The sequence below is a fragment of the Emydura macquarii genome, unplaced genomic scaffold (genome assembly GCF_026122565.2).
Source record: "Emydura macquarii macquarii isolate MOO-44397 ecotype Brisbane River unplaced genomic scaffold, CSIRO-AGI_Emac_v2 contig_2205, whole genome shotgun sequence".
Taxonomy (NCBI): domain Eukaryota; kingdom Metazoa; phylum Chordata; order Testudines; family Chelidae; genus Emydura; species Emydura macquarii.
The window spans coordinates 29,830,726-29,852,765 of NW_027132342.1; the positions used below are offsets into that span (position 1 = coordinate 29,830,726).

Sequence of the window (22,040 nt, forward strand, 5' to 3'; positions counted from 1 at the left end):
TCAGCATAACTCAGCTTTCCCAAGGGACCCCCATCCTATACTTGTTCTCAAAAAACAGAAGTGCCAGTGAGTTCTATGGGGCTTACTCCAAAATTAAGTGCACTCTAGGTGCCATCAGTCTTAGCTTTTTTGGAATCAATTAATTTGGAATCAGATCTGCATCCTTGCTGAAAAAAATGTAAATGATTAATTGAATAATAGAGTGAGAAGAACGACTATTCAAAATCATTTCTGAATTTTGTTTCAGGATTCCATTTAAGCATAAGAGACTTTGACTGTGACTGTCTATCTACAACAACTTCAGAGTCATCCATTGGTACCTTTAGCAGCAGTGCTGCAACTAAACGTATTTCAGAAAACAAAGTATCAGCAGCAAACAAAAGATTTCAATCATTCGGTAAAATCACACCATGGATGGGTTTGTAGTAAGGACCAGCAAATACCAACAAGACACCACAAATGAAAAGATTGCTCAGTTCATTTATGCCACAAATTCTCCTTTTCGCATTGTTAACAACAAATACTTCATTGACATGGTTGAGTCCTTACGACAAGGCTACACTCCACCTGGTTGAGCAGACATAGGTGGAAGGTTGTTAGATACAGTGTATGAGAAGGAACTTGAACAGTGTGCAAGAAATACTGAGGGGAAATTTGCCAGTTTAAGCCTTGATGGGTAGAGCAATGTACACAATGATCCAATAATATGTGCCTGTGTGATAACAGAAGATGGGGTTACATATCTTTCAGAAACAATAGATACATTGGGAAATGCCCACACAACAGAATATTTAAAAGAAGTAGCAGTGAAAGCTGTAATAAACTGTGAACAAAAATTCAACTGTCACGTGCGCAGTTTTATCACAGACAATGCTGCAAACGTGGCAAAGATGAGAAGATACTTAGAAGAAACGGAAGGATGCTCCTTAATAACATATGGCTGCAGAGCCTATTTAATGCATCTTTTAGCAAAAGACTTAAGTAGATCTTCTCCAGGAATAAAAGAAAATATTGCTGAAGTCGCAAAATACTTTCATAACAACCATTTTGCTTCAGCTTCACTGAAGAGAGCAGGGGATCCAAACTAATTCTCCCTCAAGATGGTCGATGGAATTCTGTGGTTGACTGTTTTGAACAATTTATTAAGAACTGGCCTATTCTCATAAAACTTTGTGAAGAAAACTGTGATAAAATAGATGGAAGTATCTCATCCAAAGTATCTAACATTGGATTAAAAAGGAATGTAGAGGATATGCTCAGTATACTGAAGCCTATATCCATAGCCTTAAACAAACTTCAGATAAATTGTTGCTGCATTGCTGATGCTGTCAAAATTTGGAAGGCACTTCAAGAGACATTGACAAAAGAAATACCTCACCAGAAAGTTAAACTGCAGGCAATAAAGAAATGAATGGATCAAGCACTCACTCCACCTCATTTTCTTGCGAACGTTCTTGACCCCAGATATAAAGGTAGATTTCTAACTTCTGAAGATGATGATGCTGCCATGGCATGGGCATCTCAAAATCACTCCTCAGTTATGCCAGTCATAATAAATTTCAGGGCTGGAGTGGAACCATTTAAACAGTACATGTTTACTGATGATGTTTTGCACAAAGTCACTCCCCTGAATTGGTGGAAATCATTAGCCAGGCACCTTGAAACAAAGTTCCTTCAGTTGCTAAGCCAACTTTTCACAGCAGTAGCCTTCTCTGCAGGCACAGAGAGAATATTTTCATTGTTTGGTATTATTCACTCAAAGCTAAAAAATTGAGTGGGAGTTGAAAAAGTAGGAAAACTCATATTTCTGTTTCAGTCTATGAATAAAAATGACAGTGGGAGTGGGGAAGATGAGAGCTAGTTGTAGAAGTTTTAAGGACAGTGTACATTTAGTGTTGTGATGACTTGTCTGTTAGAATTAATAAAATTTTAAAATTAAAAAAAAAGTTTAAGGACAGCTGTCAGCCGGCAACTCAGGAGACTGCCGCAATCACAAATGTGAAACATTTATATAACATTTAAGATTTAATTTAATAAAATATAAGTGCTATTGTGCTTGTGTATGTGATTTAGTTCTTACCATCCCTAATGTACTGCTGCTGCATCTGCAGTTTGACACAGGTAATGAGTATTATGTACTATTTCCTAAATTAATAAAAATCAGGTTATCTAAAAAATTACACAAGGTATACCTTCCTAGATATTGTAAAATGCTGTATTGAGTTGTAAATTAACATGTTTTAATGATCACAAATTTCTTTAACAATGGTCCAAATCTGAAGAAATATCAGTAGGAAACTTGATTTAAATCAATGATTTTCTCTTGGTGATTTAAATTAATCCATCCTGGGATGTGGTAAAATAACCCCACTCAATTTCACATTCTGCCATAGGCTACCTGTCTGCCTGACCACCCTCTTCCCTTTTCTGCAGCAGCAGAACATTAAAGCTTCCATAGAGGGTTTCCCTAGTGTAATATGTATATGGACAAACTCATGTAACCACCAATACACACTTCCGTCCATATCTGGAACAAAATACAGAGTTCCTGAGCTTCAACATTTCTCTACTGTCAAAAAATATCTGACACTCACTGGTAGAATATGTATCTCAACCACTATAATGCTAGTCCACATAGAGGATGACAACTGACTACTGCTATCAGTTACTCAAGAGGCAGATCCCACGCACAGGTCAATTTAGTTCAACATGATGGAATGTTTGATACAGTGTCCCACAGTATTCTTATCAGCAAGTTAAAGAAGTACGGGTTGGATGAATGGACTATAAAATGGATAGAGAGCTGGCTAGATCATCGGGCTCAACAGGTAGTGTTCAGTGGCTCCATGTCTAGCTGGCAGCCGGTAACAAGTGGAGTGCCCCAGGGGTCAGTCGTGGGGCTGGTTTTGTTCAACATCTTCATTATGTAAAGCACGAAGGATTCTTTCTCCAAGAATCAGGCAGCACAGACAATACTGAAGAAGTTTATTCACGATACCGAGAAGTCTGATAAATCAGCTTCAACTTCATGGTGTTACAGTGGTCAATTACATAGCCTTTCTTATTGATTACATAGTACGTTTTAAATTCTTTATCTATTCACTTACAAATACAGACATTGTCCCATCTGGTGAGAACAACAATGATAATGGTCATTACATACATGCAGAGACACTTTCAATCACTTCACTTACATCAAGGATCATAGGGTTACACTTGGTGGGGGGCAGGGTGGAGGAAGAAGGGGGGGGGCCTTATAGATAGGTGGCAGACAGAGATTCTAAAAGCAAATGTGCTGTTCTCATTTTGAGGCTGAATCATTAAGTGGACATCTGGCCTTCTGAGTTATCAAGTATTTTACTCTAGCCATTGTCCTTGAGGATTGAGTTTCGATTTACAACTTGTTAGCTGAAAACAATCTCAAGCCTTACAATTAATGATCTGCAGGATGGGGTAGATTGCACCCTCAGCAAGTTTGCAGATGATACTAAGCTAGGGGAGTGGTAGATACCCTGGAAGGTAGGGATAGGATACAGAGGGACCTAGACAAGTTGGAGGACTGGGCCAAAAGAAATCTGATGAGGTTCAGCAAGGACAAGTGCAGAGTCCTGCACTTAGGATGGAAGAATCCCATGCACAGCTACAGACTGGGGACCAACAAGCTAGGCAACAGTTCTGCAGAAAAAGGGCCTGGAGGGTTACAGTGGATAAGAAGCTGGATATGAGTCAGCAGTGTGCCCTGGTTGCCAAGAAGGCTAATAGCATATTGGGCTGCATTAGTAGGAGCATTGCCAGCAGGTCACAGGAAGTGATTATTCCCCTCTATTCGGCATTGGTAAGGCCGCATTTAGAGCAGTGGGTCCAGTTTTGGGCCCCCCACTACAAAAAGGATGTGGACAAGTTGGAGAGAGTCCAGCGGAGGGCAACAAAAATGATTAGGGGGCTTGAGCACAAGACTTATGAGGAGAGGCTGAGGGAACTGGGCTTGTTTAGTCTGCAGAAGAGAAGAATGAGGGGGGATTTGATAGCAGCCTTGAACTACCTGAAAGGGAGTTCCAGGGAGGATGGAGCTAGGCTGTTCTCAATGGTAGTGGATGACAGAACAAGGAGCAATGGTCCCAAGTTGCAGGGGGGAGGTCTAGGTTGGATATTAGGAAAAAGTTTTTCAGTAGAAGGGTGGTGAAGCACTGGAATGGGTTACCTAGGGAGGTGGTGGAATCTCCATCTTTAGAGGTTTTTAAGCTGTGACTTGACAAAACCCTGGCTGAGATGATTTAGGTGATGTTAGTCCTGCTTTGAGCAGGGGTTTGGATTAGATGACCTCCTGCGGTCCCTTCCAACTCTAATATTCTGTGATTCTATGAATGTCTTTTTTTTTTTTTTTTTTTTTTTTTTAAAGTTGCTTTTTTAAAAGCTTAGGAAATTTATTTTAACTTTAAAAAAATAAAATGTTAAGGTTGTAAAGTCCATTTCTCATACAATAGGAAACACCAGAATTAAAGTTGCCACCAACCTTAAATGCTCAGAGATAGCCTTAATTCTAGCACTTCCTAACTTTGAGTGCTTGCCTTGGCAACAACATCCCTTTAACATAGTTTCTTTAAAAATGTAATTTGTAAGTGTTTGTTATGCGATTTGACTTCAGATGAAGTGCACAGCAGTCCTACTATGCTCGGAGTCATTGCAGCTAATACTTTAAAGCTCCACCTCTACTCTATAAAGCATTCTTGTGATTAAATGCACAATGAAATAAAATGATAAAATACAATTTTCATTAATAGGAAGGTAGATGTTCATTTTTATGTCCCATTCTCTTTTTCCTGTAAAAACACTTTTTTCAAATATTTTTCATTTCACCCTGAAACTATGAGTTGTAAACACAGATGGATAGAAATAGGAGATAAAATGTATAGAAAATAAATCTATTCTGAAATTTATCAACCCCAAACTTATTACAATCAAACTATAAATATAGCAAGGGACTTAAGCACAGTATAAACACAAAGTGTGGTTTATTTCTAATATCAACTGCCTTGGTGATTGACCTCATAAGGCAGTAGGCACAATTTATTTATTTTAATTTATATTTTAATTGAAATCTTCCTCCCAAAAAAAGTAAGGGGAGAACAGGAGAAAAAAAGAAGAGGGAAAGAACAAAATTACAGCTATAGAATGGGAAATACAGCTATGACAATTAGCGTACCAAAGTACACATTGTTGAACAATCAAGAATCTGCAATATAACCATATACAGATATAGTATATTTCAGTAATGAGGATTCTTTGTCACAGAGAGTGGCCAGAGAACAACAATTCTTCATGACAACTTTTGGGATTTCAAAATTAGTTTTTGTTTCCATTGGATCAAAAACAAAGCCTCTGGAGCATTTCTGTAAAAAACAATGTCCATTTGCAGACTGAAACTTGCACTATTCAATTTGGGAAGAGAAGAACGTGGGTAATCTCTTGGTTAAGGCCATTGGCCCAGGATGTGGGACACCCAGATTCAAGTCCCTACTCTGCCTGATTCAGGGCAGTTTTCTCCATCCCAGATCACTGTGAATCTGGCAGAGCAGGGACATCAATGTGGGAGACCCACATTCCAAACCACCAGGTTATAGAGTGTGATCCCTTGCCCCCTCTTCTTTCCCCCAGGAAAATGTCATGAAAAAAGTGACATCTCAACTAATCACAGATTCATTTGACAGGCAGAGTATTTGAAACTATTATTTCTTTCAGCATGCTGTAAAAATTCAATCCTCTTGCCCGGTGAATTGATGTCAGTTTTAGCTCTTTGGTACACAGACATCAGGTGTTTTGGTAGACGAGCATACAGAAATGAGCTAATGAAGTAAAGATTAAAAAAAAAAAAAAAAAAAAAGCGAGGGAGGGGCAAACTAAGGGGATAGCAAGCAAGGCAAGAAGACATAGATAAAGAAATGGGAGGGACAATGGGGAGGACAGCGACATCTCAGTTCCCATCTGCTAAGAATTAAATCAAAAGGTGTCTGAAAAGATGGGCCAAATCTTTTCAAGTTTGTCTGAGGCCCCTCTTCTCCAAAGTGTTAATCTCTTTAGCTTCCAGGTCAGCCAGGCTGCTGTGCCAAGCTTCTGTCCCTAGAGGAAATCAGCTCTTCTTTCAAAGAAACAAGTCTTTTGGCTACAAGCACTGCTCTAGAGACCGAAGCTCTGTGAAATGGATAGTTTCCAAAGTTCCGGGATAAATCCCAAAACAGTTCTGGGAAGTAGTTTTCAAAGGAGATATCCACTATAATAATTTTCCGTCCTGTCTACTTCTAACCTAAAGGATTTTATTCTGCGACAGTCCTCAAAACATGTGAGCCACTGGGGCTCCAGGAGAGACACATCTCAAGCAGCAGTCTATTTGGCAAGACCCATGCACTGTAACCTGTGCAAGGAGCAGTGCGAATGAAATGATCTACGATTAAAGTTGATCCATCAGAAAATTAACAGTAGCTTTTTTTGTAATGTTTTGCAAGGCTCGTCCCCCCTGGCTGGGGTTCAAGGACATACACAAATCATTGTTCCAGGCCTGGCAGAGGCAATCTAAATTAGGGAGAATCTGTTGGTGAGAAACTTGTAACAGTTGTTCTGATGGAGCTCTCCCCACATTCTGTCAGTCCCAGAACATGTTATATGTTTTTCAAGAGATGTTATATGTTTTCAGTATGTTTTCCAAGAGATGATTCAGCTGCCAGGGCAGACATGCTGTTGAACTCGGTACATTGCATTGTTTTTGAAGTATTTGGAATAACAAATTAATCCTCTGAGATTAAGTGAGACCCAAAGTACCCCTTTATCCATCTACTCTCTCCACATCAATGATTTATTGTTAATGGATTAACCCAAATTACAGCATCAATGTTTGGAATGGATAGAATTTAAATTTCCCCAGTCAAACTGGCCAATGTCTGTCTGGTAGCCAATATTGTAAGGGACATTTTGAATCAAAATGGTAATAGTAACATGGTCAAAGGCCTTCTCTGCATCTAAGGTGATGGTAGCAACAGCTCCTTCTGCTGACTCAAAGTCACCATGATATTAATCAGTTGGTGCAAATTGTCAGATTGATGTCTGTGACAGAGGAACCCAACCTAGTTGATTTGAACAATTCAGTGCAAGATCTTAACAAGCCTTTTTGCAAAGACCTAGGTAATATATTTAAACTTAGTTAAAAGTTAATATTTTAGTGCCACTGTCAACGAGGGGGAAAAAATTAGCCCATAGCTACCACATAGTCTGGAATACTGACCAGGTTTGGGGATGACTGAAATGACAGCTTCCCTTAAAGTGCAAAGGTGTGTTTTATTATTCCTGGCTTCACTGTACATTTCCAGTACTTGGAGTTAGGGTCTCAGAATTTGTTTTATAAAATTAAATGACAAGTCCATCTGTGCCTGGGTACTCTGCCAGATTCTGTTCTGCTGATTCCAGGGGGCATCCAAGGCCTCTAAGTGCTACAACAATGACAAATGTTTGAAGAAGTCAGTTAAAGCATCTACATCAGTCATTAAATCAGCTGAATATAACATGAACAAAACTGTTTAAATTGTTTATTAATGGCCAGTTGTTGATAGCAGAAAACAAGAGTTACTCCATTTTGAAACCCTTGCCACCATTAACTGAAAGCAAGCAGATCACAAAGACAAGTTGGGGCAGAAAAACGATTTCTGCAGAAAAATGACAGTGGTAAGGCAGCAGGTCAAGACACAGAGTGCAAAAGCAAGCACTTAACCACAATGCTGGCATGCGTCCAAAGTCTTAACAGTAAAGATATACAAGAGCAAGGAAACCAGAGAGAGAAGATGCTGCTTAAGAACTACTAGCAAGAGCCACTGTCATAGATCTTTCTCCCCAGATGACCCATGAATGATTTGGCCTTCAGAAGCCAGAGGCTGCCCATTCAGCATCACTTCTGATTGTATGTAATTGCAATTCAGGGTACTTCTAGCTTACTGCAATAAGGGTTTTATTGTTAATAAAAAAGCATTGTGTGTTTGAACTACTTGTGTCAAATCACTTACCAGATGGAGGTGCCATGTCCTCGGGGAATTCCTGACAGCACCCTAACATAGTGAAACCCTTTGAAAGGTAACAGATTTGGCAAGCCAGCCAGGAGTGGTTGAGAAAAAGACGATTGCCACAGAGCACCAGAAATCCAGCTGTGGGAGGAAAGGTAGGAACTAGGGTTGCTACCTTGTCCTTGCCATAGTCTGTGAGTTAGTTTAGGGAACTTGGGACTCAGGTATATTGCCTGCCTAAATGGGCGAAATAAGGAAGCACAACACAAAAGGGAGTGTTAAGTAGTGACGATACTTGGGAAATAATGCTGAGAGAAGGGTTAAAGGGTTTTATAGGCCCCAGCACTGTGATGTAGGCTTGAACCAGGGCAGGCCCAGACCATGGATACGTATTTGAAGCTTAAGGGTTAAACCTCACACTGAGAAAGAACAAAACTAGGCATCATAGATAGGGATATTCTGGACACATTGATTGATTGTTCATGCCACCCCAGGCTCCACTATGATAATTGACTGCTTGAACATATGAGTGGGAACATCATGCCTAAACATTTTGTGATTTAACATTTATGACTCATTGGGGCCCTGTTTGTGAAGATCTACGTATGAATGTTTGAATGAATGAATGAAATATAATTGTAATAATTTACAAGTGTCGTAAGGTGCCCAATGCGTACCAGGAAGTGGTTGATGTGTAACTCATAGGGCAATAAAAGGGCAAATAAGATTTCTTTTATTTCCTTTTAGTAAAATTGGTATTAATAGAATTGGTATAAGGATTTTATTATATTAGTAAGATAATGTACCAACATGATGAGATAAGAATGTAATGATTTTTAGTAAGTATGAATGAGAAGTGAATGCAGTTTGAGTCTGCCGAGATAAGACGGCGAAGAAGTAATTGCTGAGGTAATGGTTCTCAGCCTCCAAGGGCAGGAGGGAGAAAAGATGTCTTTGTTTAAAGAACTTTTACAACCTTTTACAACCCACCAGATGGCCGAAGATCAAGATAACCCCAGAAAACAGGGGAGTTAACACCCTAGGACAGGAACAAGACAAAGTGTGAAACAGGAATGAAAGAATAATGGGAAAGCTGTCACACTTGCAATATCAAATGTAATTGACGATTACATCAAACAAGGAGACTATCTGACATAACAAAATCCATAGACCCGAATGGGGATGGAGAAGTATAAAAATGGGGCGAAGAAACCTGGACTTTGGGCTCGTTCTGCAAACCCCAAGGGGCATCGTGTTGCGACCAACAGAGCCTGGCTCCATCTTCATATCTGAGGTCTTGTCTACACTTACCTCGGAGATTCGGCGGCAGTCAACGGGACTTATGAAACTACGCAAAAAACTTGCGAAACTCCCGTCGACTTCTGGGCTTCTGTTCTGCATGCCGTCTTCACTGCACTGCACCACTTGAGGAGGTGGTCTTAATACATCGATTTCTGGATTGACTGAGCGGGTCTTCACTGACTGTTCCGTCAGATCGACTTATCTGGATCGACTGCACGAATTTGCCACCATCAGTGTAGACGTAGCCTGAGCCACCTGGCCAGTGATTCAGCTCGAGCAACACAGAGGCTGGTAATTATATCCCTCCTGAGGAACTGTGTGCGTGTGTGTGCGTATGCACGCGCGTGTTTTAGGGAATTGCTTTTTCAAATATTTTCTGTATTCATAATAAAGTCGGCATGCTGCCTTGTCCCCTGAATAAGATCCTGCTGTTTATTTCATAAGTGTAACAGTTTTGTTTTAACATTTGGAAAGAGTCCCTGGAAGCCTGATGCCTTTGTTAGACTTGGAGCGTAGAGGCAATTGTGTGAACAATGGAATCAGTGGGTGAACCCCCCAAAAAAGGGATCCCCAAACAAGAAAAACAGCAGCTAGGGGAAAGACCAGAATCCTTATATGAGATACAAAAAGAAGTGTTTCTGCCCCGAAGAAAAAAGCTTGAGAAGGTATCAGTGATACCTGATAATGGTTCTGATAATGGTCCTTAGTGAGAAGGGGGCCAACAAGGTAGGCAAAATGGGGGGGATGGTAGGAACAAAGTACCAAGGAGGATTCCCAAGCTCTGGAGAGCTGTACCCCACCTCTCAAGAGGGTAGCATCGGGGAGGGGAGAGGGATGAGCCCTCATTCCTCGGTGTCAGCACAAAACCTCACTAGCTTGGTGGCAAATTTGACACAAAACACTTGGGAGAGACACAGTGTACGTGGTTTTTGAAGGATGGGCGTTCAGTCAAAATATGCTAAAAGACACAGGTGCCACCTATTCATTGATCAGTCTGAATAATCAGGATTTAATGAGGCAGAGAGTGAAGTTCCATTTAGTTCTTTGATTCAATTTCAGGTAGAAACAAAAAGGATGCAGACAGTACAGACAGGAAAAGTAAAGGCTCATGTAATCCGTCCCGTGCCTAGGGCAGCCACCTGAAAATGCCAAGGTCAGGGCAGGCTGTAAAAGGAGAACAGATTCTTCCAGCACTGGTGTGTGACACTGAAGTCAGGCTTCCCAACCAGCCACAAACTGTGCTTCTGATTCCCCAAACCGGTTACCAAGAAGCCAGTACACATATACACACAGCCCCCTTTACTGCATTTCAGTCTCCGGCTCCCAATCAGCCATGAGGTCCAGTAAAGAGATCAGTTATTTAAACTCTATGCTCTTTACTAAAAAGGTTCCCTCTGACCCCTAAGGGTCAACCACAGTACCAGATCAATATAAGTTTGGATCTTATCCAAAATACCAAGCTGCCACCCAATCCTTTAGTAACTAAAACTAAAGGTTTATTATAAAAAGAAAAACAAATAATAAGAGAAATGTTAAAGGATTAAAGCAATCAGATACATACAAATGATTTGAAAGTTCACATACATCAGGTTTCTAGAAGAATTATGGAGTTTGCAGGCTTGTATAGTCCCTCTGGTATACATCCAGTACCTGGATGGGTCTCAGTCCTTTGTTTCACAGCTTCAGTTCCAGATGACTTGATCCAGAGGTAGATAGGTGGCTGAAGGCTGAACCCGACTGGAGACAAAATGGATTCCCAGGTCTCTGCCTTATATATCCTCTGGCCCCTGCCATGCTGTTTGTGGAATTTTACAGGAACCAAAATGGAGTTCAGAGTCACATAAGCAAGTCCTGGTGACTCATCAAGTATACCTCTGGCTTTTCCTCCTGGGCCCCTTGCATCTGTGAATGGCTCAATGGGCCATTAAGCAGGCTATTGTTCTGCCGCCACCCTGTCTAGGGTGTGTCTCAAATAGCACAATTTGAAATACAGATATATCAAATATAGCCATAACTTCCATTACACATATAACACATGAACATAAGTATTATCATCTTACCTAGCATATTATAGCCTTTCTAACAGTACTTGACATGGCATATCGTACATGAATTGTTATGATTTTGACATATTGATGTCATACAATATAATAAATGCCCCCCAGCCAGTGTGACACCCCCAGCACGAGACTGGTGTAGAAGGGAATAATCAGAGCTCCTGAATACACCTCAAGGGCCCCCTTTATTCAGTCAGCCTGACAGCTCATAAGCACTAAAAAATTAGCCTTAAGGAAGGTAGTAAATCAACAGGATAAGAATTGGGATCAAAATCTCCCACCAAACTTAATGGTTATTAGGGGAACAGTGGCATCACATGTACTAATCCCTTTTAAGGCCATGACCGGAAAGGACATGTACTTATCTGAGCATTGGTGGTTGGGAGGGGTATCCCCAGATGGACTGCAATCCCTGGTGTTAACAGACCAATGGTGCGGTAGCACCTAAAAATCAGTTTCCAGTACACAAAGACAGGTGGCTATTGCACTGAAAGCAAATACGAAGAGAATGTGTAAGAGAATGGGACCAATCCTACACCCACAAGAATGGAAAATAAGTGACATGGTACTCTAGAGGTATACCAAAGAAAAAGCTTAGTCCAATGTGAGTGGGACCTGTCCAGATGGTAAATACAGCCACCCTTAATGTGCAGGGCCATCCCTGGGGGGTGTACGGCCTGGGGCAAACCATACTGTGTGGGCCCCCGCCCAGCTCCAGTGGCATAGCCTGGGTCTCTGGTGACTGGGCGCCACGCCTGCATTCCCCTCTCCCTGTGCAGGGCAGGAGGGGTCCCAGGCTCCCACAAGACGGCACCAACCCTCAGCTGCCCCGGGGGGGAAGGGGGAGGATCTGTACTGGTGGGGGGGAACATGCCACTTACCGCCTCATTCACAGGATCTAGCCGGGCTCCCCCCCCCCCACACACACACACATACACACACCTACTCGCTGCGTGGCGCTCGCCTCTCGCACTCTGCAAACCAGTGCTAGCTTGGATGGGGCAGCCTCACTCCCTGGCTGGGGGGGGGAAGAGGGGGCGAGCGCCAAGCTGGCCTTTCACAATGCACAGCGGGGGCAGGGAGCTTAGGAGGCTCCAAGGAGTGGCTGCCCCCCCCTTGGTATGGTACGCCACTGCCCACCTCCCATCCGGTCCGGCATGCAGCCAGGAGGCAGGCTGCAGCCACCTGCCTCCGTGGGAGCAGGGCATCCTAAAGTGCGGGGTAGTTGTCCCGCTCCACCCTACCCTAGGGATGGCTCTATTGATGTCTATCAGTTAGATATTCGACAAGGAATAAGGAGAGTTTTGAAATGGTTCCTCTCTTCACAACTGAAACAATGGAAGGGGGATCCAGAAAAAGGGTTACAGAAATAATCATGTATATAGTTGTTTAATACTCCTGCTATAAAGGGGGAAGAAAGGTTTTTCTGTTTGTTTATAGGGATAATGTAAACAGGACCCAGATGACTGAAGATGAGGTCCCTTTCGTTCTGGCTCTTTAGGGCATTGGTGCCTGCTGGATCCTGGTACGGTGGTGTGAGTTCAGAAGATGCTGTGCCAGCAAGGAAGACCTAAGCAGGGGAAGGAGTCTAATTTGACTGTTCTTGCTCACAGCAATGTCAGCTGCCTCTTTTTATTCACTAAACTTGACAGACAAAATGTAAAGAAACTGTATCATTGAGGGCACAATGGGCATTAGGGCTAAACATTAATAATACCATAATGCAGCCAATGGAGCATAGGTGATAGACCGTGAACAAAAACCTTTATGTGAAAAAGAGGGCTTGAAGCTTGTATGGAAGAATGTGGGGTTGGGTACATTTGTAATAATGATGTTGTACAACTGTATGATATTTCCTTGAACTCAGAAAAAGGAAAAACACCACTACGAAAGAAACTACGACATGATTGGAATAACTGAGACTTGGTGGAGTAACTCACACGACTGGAGGACTCTCATGGATGGGTATAAATTGTTCAGGAAGGACAAGCAGGGGTGAAAGGGTGGAGGAGTTGCACTGTATGTAAGAGAGCGCTATGATTGCTCTGAGCTCCAGTATGAAACTGGAAATAAGCCAGTTGAGTGTCTCTGGGTTAAGCTTAGAAGCAAGAACAACAAGGGTGATGTCGTGGTGGGTGTCTGTTATAGACCACCAGACCAGGAGGACGAGATAGATGAGGGTTTCTTTACTCAACTAGGGAAAGTTTCCAGTTCACAGGACCTGATTCTCATGGGGGACTTCAATCACCCTGACATCTGCTGGAAGAGCAATACAGCAGAGCACAAATAATCCAGGAAGTTTTTGGATAGTGTCGCAGACAATTTCCTGGTGCAAGTGCTGGAGCAACCAACTAGGGGCCATGCTTCTCTTGACCTGCTGCTCACAAACAGGGAAGATTTGGTAGGGGAAGTACAAGTGGGTGGCAACCTAGGCAGCAGTGACCATGAGATGGTTGAGTTCAGGATCCTGACAAAAGGAAGAAAGGAGAACAGCAGGATACGGACCACGGACTTCAGAAAAGCGGACTTTGACTCCCTCAGGGAACTGATGGGCAGGATTCCCTGGGAGGCTAATATGAGGGGGAAAGGAATCCAAGAGAACTGGCTGTATTTTAAAGAAACCTTATTCAGGGCACAGGAGCAAACCATCCTGATGTGCAGAAAGAATAGCAAATATGGTAGGCATCCAGCTTGGCTTAACAAAGAAGTCTTTGGTGAACTTAAACACAAAAAAGAAGCTTACAAGAAGTGGAAGCTTGGTCAGATGACTAGGGAGGAGTATAAAAATACTGCTCGAACATGCAGGAATGAAATCAGGAAGGCCAAAGCACAATTGGAGTTGCAGCTAGCAAGGGATGTGAAGGGGAACAAGAAGGGTTTCTACAGGTATGTTGCCAACAAGAGGAAGATTAGGGAAAGTGTGGGCCCCTTAGAGAATGAGGGAGGCAACCTAGTGACAGAGGATGTGGAGAAAGCTGAGGTACTCAATGCCTTTTTTGCCTCTGTCTTCACAGACAAGATCAGCTCCCAGACTGCTTCACTGGGTGGCACAGAATGGAAGGAGGCGAACATCCCGCAGTGCTGAAGGAACAGGTCCAAGACTATTTAGAAGGATTGGACATACACAAGTCCATGGGTCCAGATGCAATGCACCCGAGGGTGCGGAGGGAGTTGGCTGAGGTGATTTCAGAGCCATTGGCTATTATCTTTGAAAGCTCATGGCAACAGGGGGAGGTCCCTGATGACTGGAAAAAAGCAAATATAGTGCCCATCTTCAAAAAAGGGAGGAAAAAGGATCCAGGGAACTACAGACCGGTCAGCCTCCCCTCAATCCCTGGAAAAATCATGGAGCAGGTCCTTAAGGAATCCATTTTAAGGCACTTGGAAGAGAGGAAGGTGATCAGGAACAGTCAACACGGATTCACCAAGGGGAAAGTCATGCCTGACCAACCTAATTGCTTTCTATGATGAGGTGACCGGCTCTGTGGATGTAGGGAAGGCAGTGGATGTGATATACCTTGACTTTAGCAAAGCTTTTGATACTGTCTCTCACAGTATTCTTATCAGCAAGTTAAAGAAGTATGGGTTGGATGCATGGACTATAAAATGGATAGAGAACTGGCTAGAGCATAGGGCTCAATGAGTAGTGATCAATGGCTCCATGTCTAGCTGGCAACCGGTCACAAGCGAAGTGCCCCAGGGGTCGGTCCTAGGGCTGGTTTTGTTCAACATCTTCATGAATGATCTGGAAGATGGGATAGATTGCTCCCTCAGCAAGTTTGCGAATGACACTAAGCTGGGGGGAGTGGTAGATACCCTGGAAGGTAGGGATAGGATACAGAAGGACCTAAACAAACTGGAGGATTGGGCCAAAAGAAATCTAATGGGGTTCAACAAAGAAAAGTGCAGAGTCCTCCACTTAGGAAGGAAGAATCCCATGCACAGCTATAGACTGGGGACCGACGAGCTAGGCAGCAGTTCTGCAGAAAAGGACCTGGGGGTAACAGTGGATAAAAAGCTGGATATGAGTCAGCAGTGTGCCCTGGTTGTCAAGAAGGCTAATAGCATATTGGGCTGCATTAGTAGGAGCATTGCCAGCAGGTCACGGGAAGTGATTATTCCCTTCTATTCAGCATTGGTGAGGCCGCATTTACAGTATTGTGTCCAGTTTTGGGCCCCCCACTACAAAAAGGATGTAGACAAGTTGGAGGGAGTACAGCGGAGGGCAACAAAAACGATTAGGGGGCTGGAGCACAGGACTTATGAGGAGAGGCTAAGGGAACTGGGCTTGTTTAATCTGCAAAAGAGAAGAATGAGGGGGGATTTGATAGCAGCCTTTAACTACCTGAAAGGGGTTCCAGGGAGGATGGGGCTAGGCTGTTCTCGGTGGTGGCAGATGACAGAACAAGGAGCAACGGTCTCAAGTTGCAGGGCGGGAGGTCTAGGTTGGACATTAGGAAAACGTTTTTTACTAGGAGGGTGGTGAAGCACTAGAATTGGTTACCTAGGGAGGTGGTGGAATCTCCATCTTTAGAGGTTTTTAAGCTGAGGCTTGACAAAGTCCTGGCTGGGATGATATAGCTGAGGTTAGTCCTGCTTTGAGCAGGGGGTTGGACTAGATGACCTCCTGAGGTCCCTTCCAACTCTAATATTCTATAATTCTATGAATTAAATCCTTTCCCATATAATGGGTCTGCGGTTGTGTATATAGGTAACATCTGTGTGTGTGCACGTGACTATGTGCATTGTGTAAGAGTATTAATCCAGTGCCACTGGGAATGAACATAAGATTAGTCAAACAATTGTTACAGCATATTGAATTACAAAAGCAACTGCAAAAAGGCTGAGGAAAATACATGTAGAGTCATGATCACTTTACATCACTCAGCTAATGAAACCGACCAAGTTGTGGAGCAAGTGAAAAGGGATACAGAACATAAATGGTGGGAGGTGTTTTGGGGATGGTCTCCCACAGCAACTTTAATATAATTCTGCATCCTATCATGGTGATCTTGATATTTCTGGTACTGGTGGCAATCATGATTTTTGTTTTGGTATGCCAAAACAAAAGAAAGTTTAAGCAGCTGCAGCATATGCATTTTAAATGGATTGAAGTAACTCAAAGAAAGATATGCTGCCCTGGTGAGGCAAGGTCAGGAGCAGTGAGGTACTGTGCCAACAAGAAGAAATATTGGCTCAGTCCCTAGAGAGCCTTGAGCCAATGTTGGACAAAGCCAAATACCCGCTGAACTCACTAGTAGATGACAGTTGAGTAAATGTAAATATAATCAACCATCCAGGAGGGTATTGATAGCAGAAAACAAGAGTTACTCTATTTTCAGACCATGGGTGGGGATTGGGGTGCAATGCACCCCCAAATTGGATACATACAGAGGCACCATGTGGGGGCAGGCCCCCAGATTTCTTCTCCCTTGTTAGCCCTGCTTCCTTCTTGTGGAGGAATGTTCTGGGGGCAGGCGGAGCAGGAGCGGTGACATTAGGAGCTCTGTGCGTGCGCAGCAGTTTCCCTCCATGAGGTCTACATAAAGAGAGGGCAGGAATGGAGCTCCTGATGACTCACTGTACACCCCGCCCCCATGGGGGCACAGAGGAACGTTCTGAGTGGGAGTGAGCAGTGACGCCAGCCAGGTGCTCTCTCTGCTAGCAGATCAGTTTCCCCCACATGGGCTGTGTAAGGGGAGAACAGACCCTGGCAGAGCTCTGGCTTTGGGGACGTTTTCAATTAGAAGAGCCAGGCAACTGAGCTGCTGCCCAAGCTTTTGTGCAGCAGTGTCAAGCCCAGGTGAGTGATTTACTCTGTGCCTGGGTGAGCTGCTAGTCCCAGCTGGGAAGCAGGTTGGGGAGAAAGGGATTTCCTCTTCCCCTGTACAGAACGGCCACGTCAGACCCATCTCCAACAACCTCCCCCAGCTGCAGGGAGATCCACAACTCCCCCCCCACCAATCACTTCTCAGCCATGTAGGGAGGGGTCACTGTATGGGGAGATGCCTCCCATCCACACCCCCATGCATCCAGACCTCTACATGGCCAGAAGCCCCTACCAAGCCTCATCCCTCCACACCTGGAACCCGCCCAATCCTCATGCACCCCAATCCCCACCCCATCAAGTCTCACCCTCTGCACCCAGAGCGTCCCCCTGCCCACCCCCCATATAGAAGTCAAACTATGCTTATGTTTGAAACCCTTGCCACCATTCACTGAAAGCAGGCAGATTACGTAGACATCAAGTTGGGGCAGAAAAACAATTTCTGCAAAAAAAGTGACAGTGGTAAGGTAGCAGGTCATGACACAGAGTGCAGCAGCAAGCGTTTAATCACAATGTTGGCACGCATCCAAAATATCAACTATGAAGATAAACCAGAGCAAGGAAACCAAAGAAAGAAGATGCTGCTTATGAACTGCTAGCAAGAGCTGCTATCACAAATCTTTCTCCTCAGACGACCCATGGATTGGACCCATGGACCCTGGCCATTGGAAGCTGTCCATTCAGCATCAACTCTGACTGCACGTAATTGTGATTTGGGGTGCTTCTAGTTTACTATAAGGATTTTTGTTTTAATAAAAAGGCATTGTGTGTTTGAACTGCTTGTGTCAATCACTTATCACATGGTGGTGCTGGGTTCTCAGGGAATTCCTAAGACCACCTTAGCACAATGAAATCCTTTGAAAGGTAACATTTGTTTTGCGTGTACTTTGTTATTCTTACCAAAATAAAATTGCTGCTATTTTGATTTGCTTTTTGTTTAAACCTACAAGCCAACAGTTTGCTGACTTTTTCACCAGATTCTCAATAATCAATAAGCAAAACAGGGAAAATTCGGCCCTCTATGTAAGATGCTTGTAGACCTTTTATTTTAAGTTGTAAGGGTCTTCAGTTCCTCTGGTAAGGGGGCTAGAGAATACTCCTCAAGAGCTTTAATTTCTTCTACTAGGGAGTCTTTAAAAAAGCAGCATGTGCAATATTATATCCATGAATGATGGTATCCCACAGAACTGGAACATGGGGAACAGTTGGAGCATTAGTCTCAAAAATCTTCAAGTTCCTTTCTGTAGATATGCTAAAAATGCAAGATCAGAGAGTAAAGAGGTACTTCATTTTATACAAGCAAGAGGGGTATGCCCAATGAGGGCCAAAGACATAAGAACAGGCACATGATCTCACAGCAGTTGTTCCAGTGCTGTAATCCAAATAAATTATGGGTTACTATAAAGTTATCTAGATTAGAGTAGGAGCACTGTACTGTAGAAAAGAAAGAATAATTGCTTGCTGTGGGATTACAAAGTCTCCAAGTTTTATGCAGATTCAGATCTGGATCACCTGACTCATTCTAGAATTCCTAGTTGGGGGGAGAAGGAAATGTATGCTGATTTATCCAGAACTGGATTCACTACTTCACTGAAATCACCCGCAATAACCAAGGAGCAACGTCCCATATCATTCAGTTCAGCAAGACAGACATGGGAAGTATCAAGATTGTGACAATTAGGGTGTGTAGATATTAGCTAAAACAATTGTTGAATTCTTAATTCAGTCTTAATTATAAGATCTACCATTTTTATCCATTCTAATATCTGTAATCCTTGCTATTATATGAACTAGGGGCTGCAGCCCCAACTCAGTTTCTTTACAGGTTAGCAACAACAGTCTCTATCAAATGTGTCTCCTGGAGCATGACCACTTCAATCTGATCTCTTAAAGTAGATTTTTCCCCCCCTCTCCTAAAATGGCCTATTTGTTCCCTTGTCATTCCAGAAAGCACATTTAATTGTCAGGATAATGGATTACTAACACAAGAACAGATTTTAACTGTATAAAATACCCTTTTGCACAAAGTTGTAGGAGAACAATAGAACATTTGTTAGGATAACCTTCACCCGTTCTCCCCCTACATAGCATCCCTGAGAGGAAAATAATCACAAAATTCAGTTATAAAGTTCAAGTATTACTCCCAAACCAGGGTACTTAAAAGATGGGCAATGTAATATTTTGCCTGGGTCATTCCACTGACATACACCAAAGTATTAAACATAGGTACTGGACCAGGCAGGCAAGGATTGAGGCAATATCTGTGGGGTATCCTTTAACAGAGAGGTTCAGCAGATGCATGGACCAGGCCATACACCCAACCTTTAAAGACCAAACTATAACACTTACTAAACAAGATTTAATGGATATACTTGCAGTTCTTTGAGTTCAGTGTATGCCTCATACATATTTTGTTAACATCTGACATCTTATCAACACTGGTTTGTGAACAACTCAATGGAGGAAGGGAGGAAGGAAAGGAGGGATGAGCAGTGGGTGGCGGACGGAAAAATGGTCAAGTTTAGACACCAGGCAGAGCATAGCAGACAGACATTCAGCAGTATGCACAGAAAGTCACTGCGTGCACTCTACATGATGATTAGTTGATCAAACCCTATCAAAAAGCATTGTCTGGATATAAGTACACCCAAGGAATCCGTTCATTCAGCCAATGTGGCCACACCAGAGTTTCATTGTAACCCTCTGGATTGGCCAGAGAATGGGTGTGTGGCTATAGCACCAGTGAAGAAAGTTCAGGCACTAGGGCTATGTCTACACTGATGGCAGCAAAGTCACCACCGTCAGATCAATGTATCTGGATCGACTGAGCGGTCAGTGAAGACCCGCTCAGTCGATCCAGAAGTCGAAGCTATTAATCCACCCCCGCAAGTGGCGTAACACTGCATCGACAGGAATGCGGTTCCCGTTGGTGCAGTGCAGTGAAGACAGCACACAGAAGAGAAGCACAGCAATCGACAGGAGTTACGCAAGTTTTCGGCGTAGTTTGCGTAACTCCCGTTGACTGCCGCCGAATCACTGGGGTAGAGTATAGACCAAGCCTCGGAATCCATTCCATTCATTTAAAAACAAAAAACAAAAACAAAAACCCTTACTCCAGGATCCAAGTAATCCTCAGTCTAGCTACTGAGGAGTTCCTGCATAATCAGCGTTGGAAGACTGAAAGTCTTGGAAGATGGAAGAAGCAGCTAAGATCAAGAATCTCAAATCCTGCTCCTTAGTCAGCAACCCCCGATGGTGAATATAATTTAAAACAGGGCATTTTAGCCACTAAGAAGTACTCAGAGGCCAAGGAGGCTTGAATCGGATTATGGCACCTAATGGATTATCTCTGGAGAATGCAAGCAAACAACAGGATGCCATCTAGGCCAGATAGAGCACAGCAGATCCCCCTTTGCTAAGGTAAAGTGCAGTGCTTTCCCCCACGGGTTTACAAATTGCCAGAGCACATTAGACATTTAGCATTCTAGGAGCCCAATAGCAAAAAAGGAAATATGGAAAGAAATTTAATCCACAGGCCATTAGTTCAAGACAGTTAAATTTGTTAGGAGTTCATTAGAGATTATAAATGTAGTTTATTAAAAAAAAAAAAAAAAAAAAAAACGCATATAGTGAGAGGAGGCAGCTAATCTTGTTGGAGCCCAGGCAAGCAAGTTTTCTACCTTTTGAGGCTTTTACAAATCATGATCTCCTCTCAGTGCTTTACATCAGACATGGCTGAAAATTCCATACACTATTTAAAACCTTTTTTGCCATGTTTCTTGCATTATTAAAGGCAGTCCTGCACTCAACATCTTTAGTGAGAGCCTGAAAAAAAAAATCACAATCTTAGCATTCAGTGCACCCCACCGGAGTTCTTTCCTCTCCCTTGCTTTCTGCATAACAAGCTTGTTAACAATGAATTTCAGGAAACTGAAAATACTGGCTCTTGCTTTATCCCCAAAGGCACACTTATAGGCAAGGGACCTTTATGCCCATTCTACAAAGGCATAATCCTCTGGTAAATGCAGAATCTCTGCAAGAAGCCAAGGAATGAATTCCAGAGGTTTCCCCCTCTCTGTTCCCTCCAGAAACGCCAAAATTCTCTGATTATGGCAGAATTTTCCTTCAAAGTTCACACTCCTGCAGAAAAAGACCTAACAATCTCCCTACTTGTTCCCTGAGGTCATGCTCTACTGGTCTTCTAACATCTACTACTTTTAAACTGAAATTCTAGAGAAAATGTTTGGAGTGGTTTTGTTCTTAGAACAACTGGACATCGCAGAGCAAAAGTGAAGTGCAAGAGCCTAGCCTGGGAGAACCGTTGGAAAGGAACCCAGTGACACAGGCATCTGCAAAAAGTTCCAGCTTTTACAAAGTCAGGAGTTAGTCCATCTAACCTTTCTTTTATGCTTTTAATATCATTTAATAACTTTGTTAGGTAAAGATAGGATGACCAGAGGGACAGTCCCGATTTTATAGGGACAGTCCCGATATTCAGGGCCTTTTCTTATATAGGCGCCTATTACTCCTCCCCCCCGCCCCGTCCTGATTTTCACACTTACTATCTGGTCACCTTAGATAAAGGCCAGCTAGCTTTACCAGCCAGCTATCGCCCAATATCACTCCTGAATTGTAGCTACAAACTTCTGGAGCAGATGATCCTACAAAGAACTAAACCGATGACAGAATGACTTTTGAGTGATATGCAGGCAGGCTTCCAACCAAATTGAAGCACCTGTGACCAATTGTTAGCACTTCATTATCAGTGTATGTAGTGATTTCAAAAGAAGAAAACTGGAGCCGTCATTTTTT

At 43.0% G+C, this 22,040-nt stretch overlaps 1 long non-coding RNA gene across 1 annotated transcript in view; it reads right to left on the bottom strand.

The window, feature by feature from the left end:
* Nucleotides 1-7,327: 7,327 nt before the first annotated feature.
* Nucleotides 7,328-22,040, bottom strand: part of LOC137160535 (uncharacterized) — a 28,320-nt gene continuing 13,607 nt past the window's right edge. Inside the window, exon 3 of the long non-coding RNA XR_010921910.1 lies at nucleotides 7,328-7,478. This is a non-coding gene — a long non-coding RNA (uncharacterized lncRNA). The remainder of the gene's footprint in view (nucleotides 7,479-22,040) is intronic.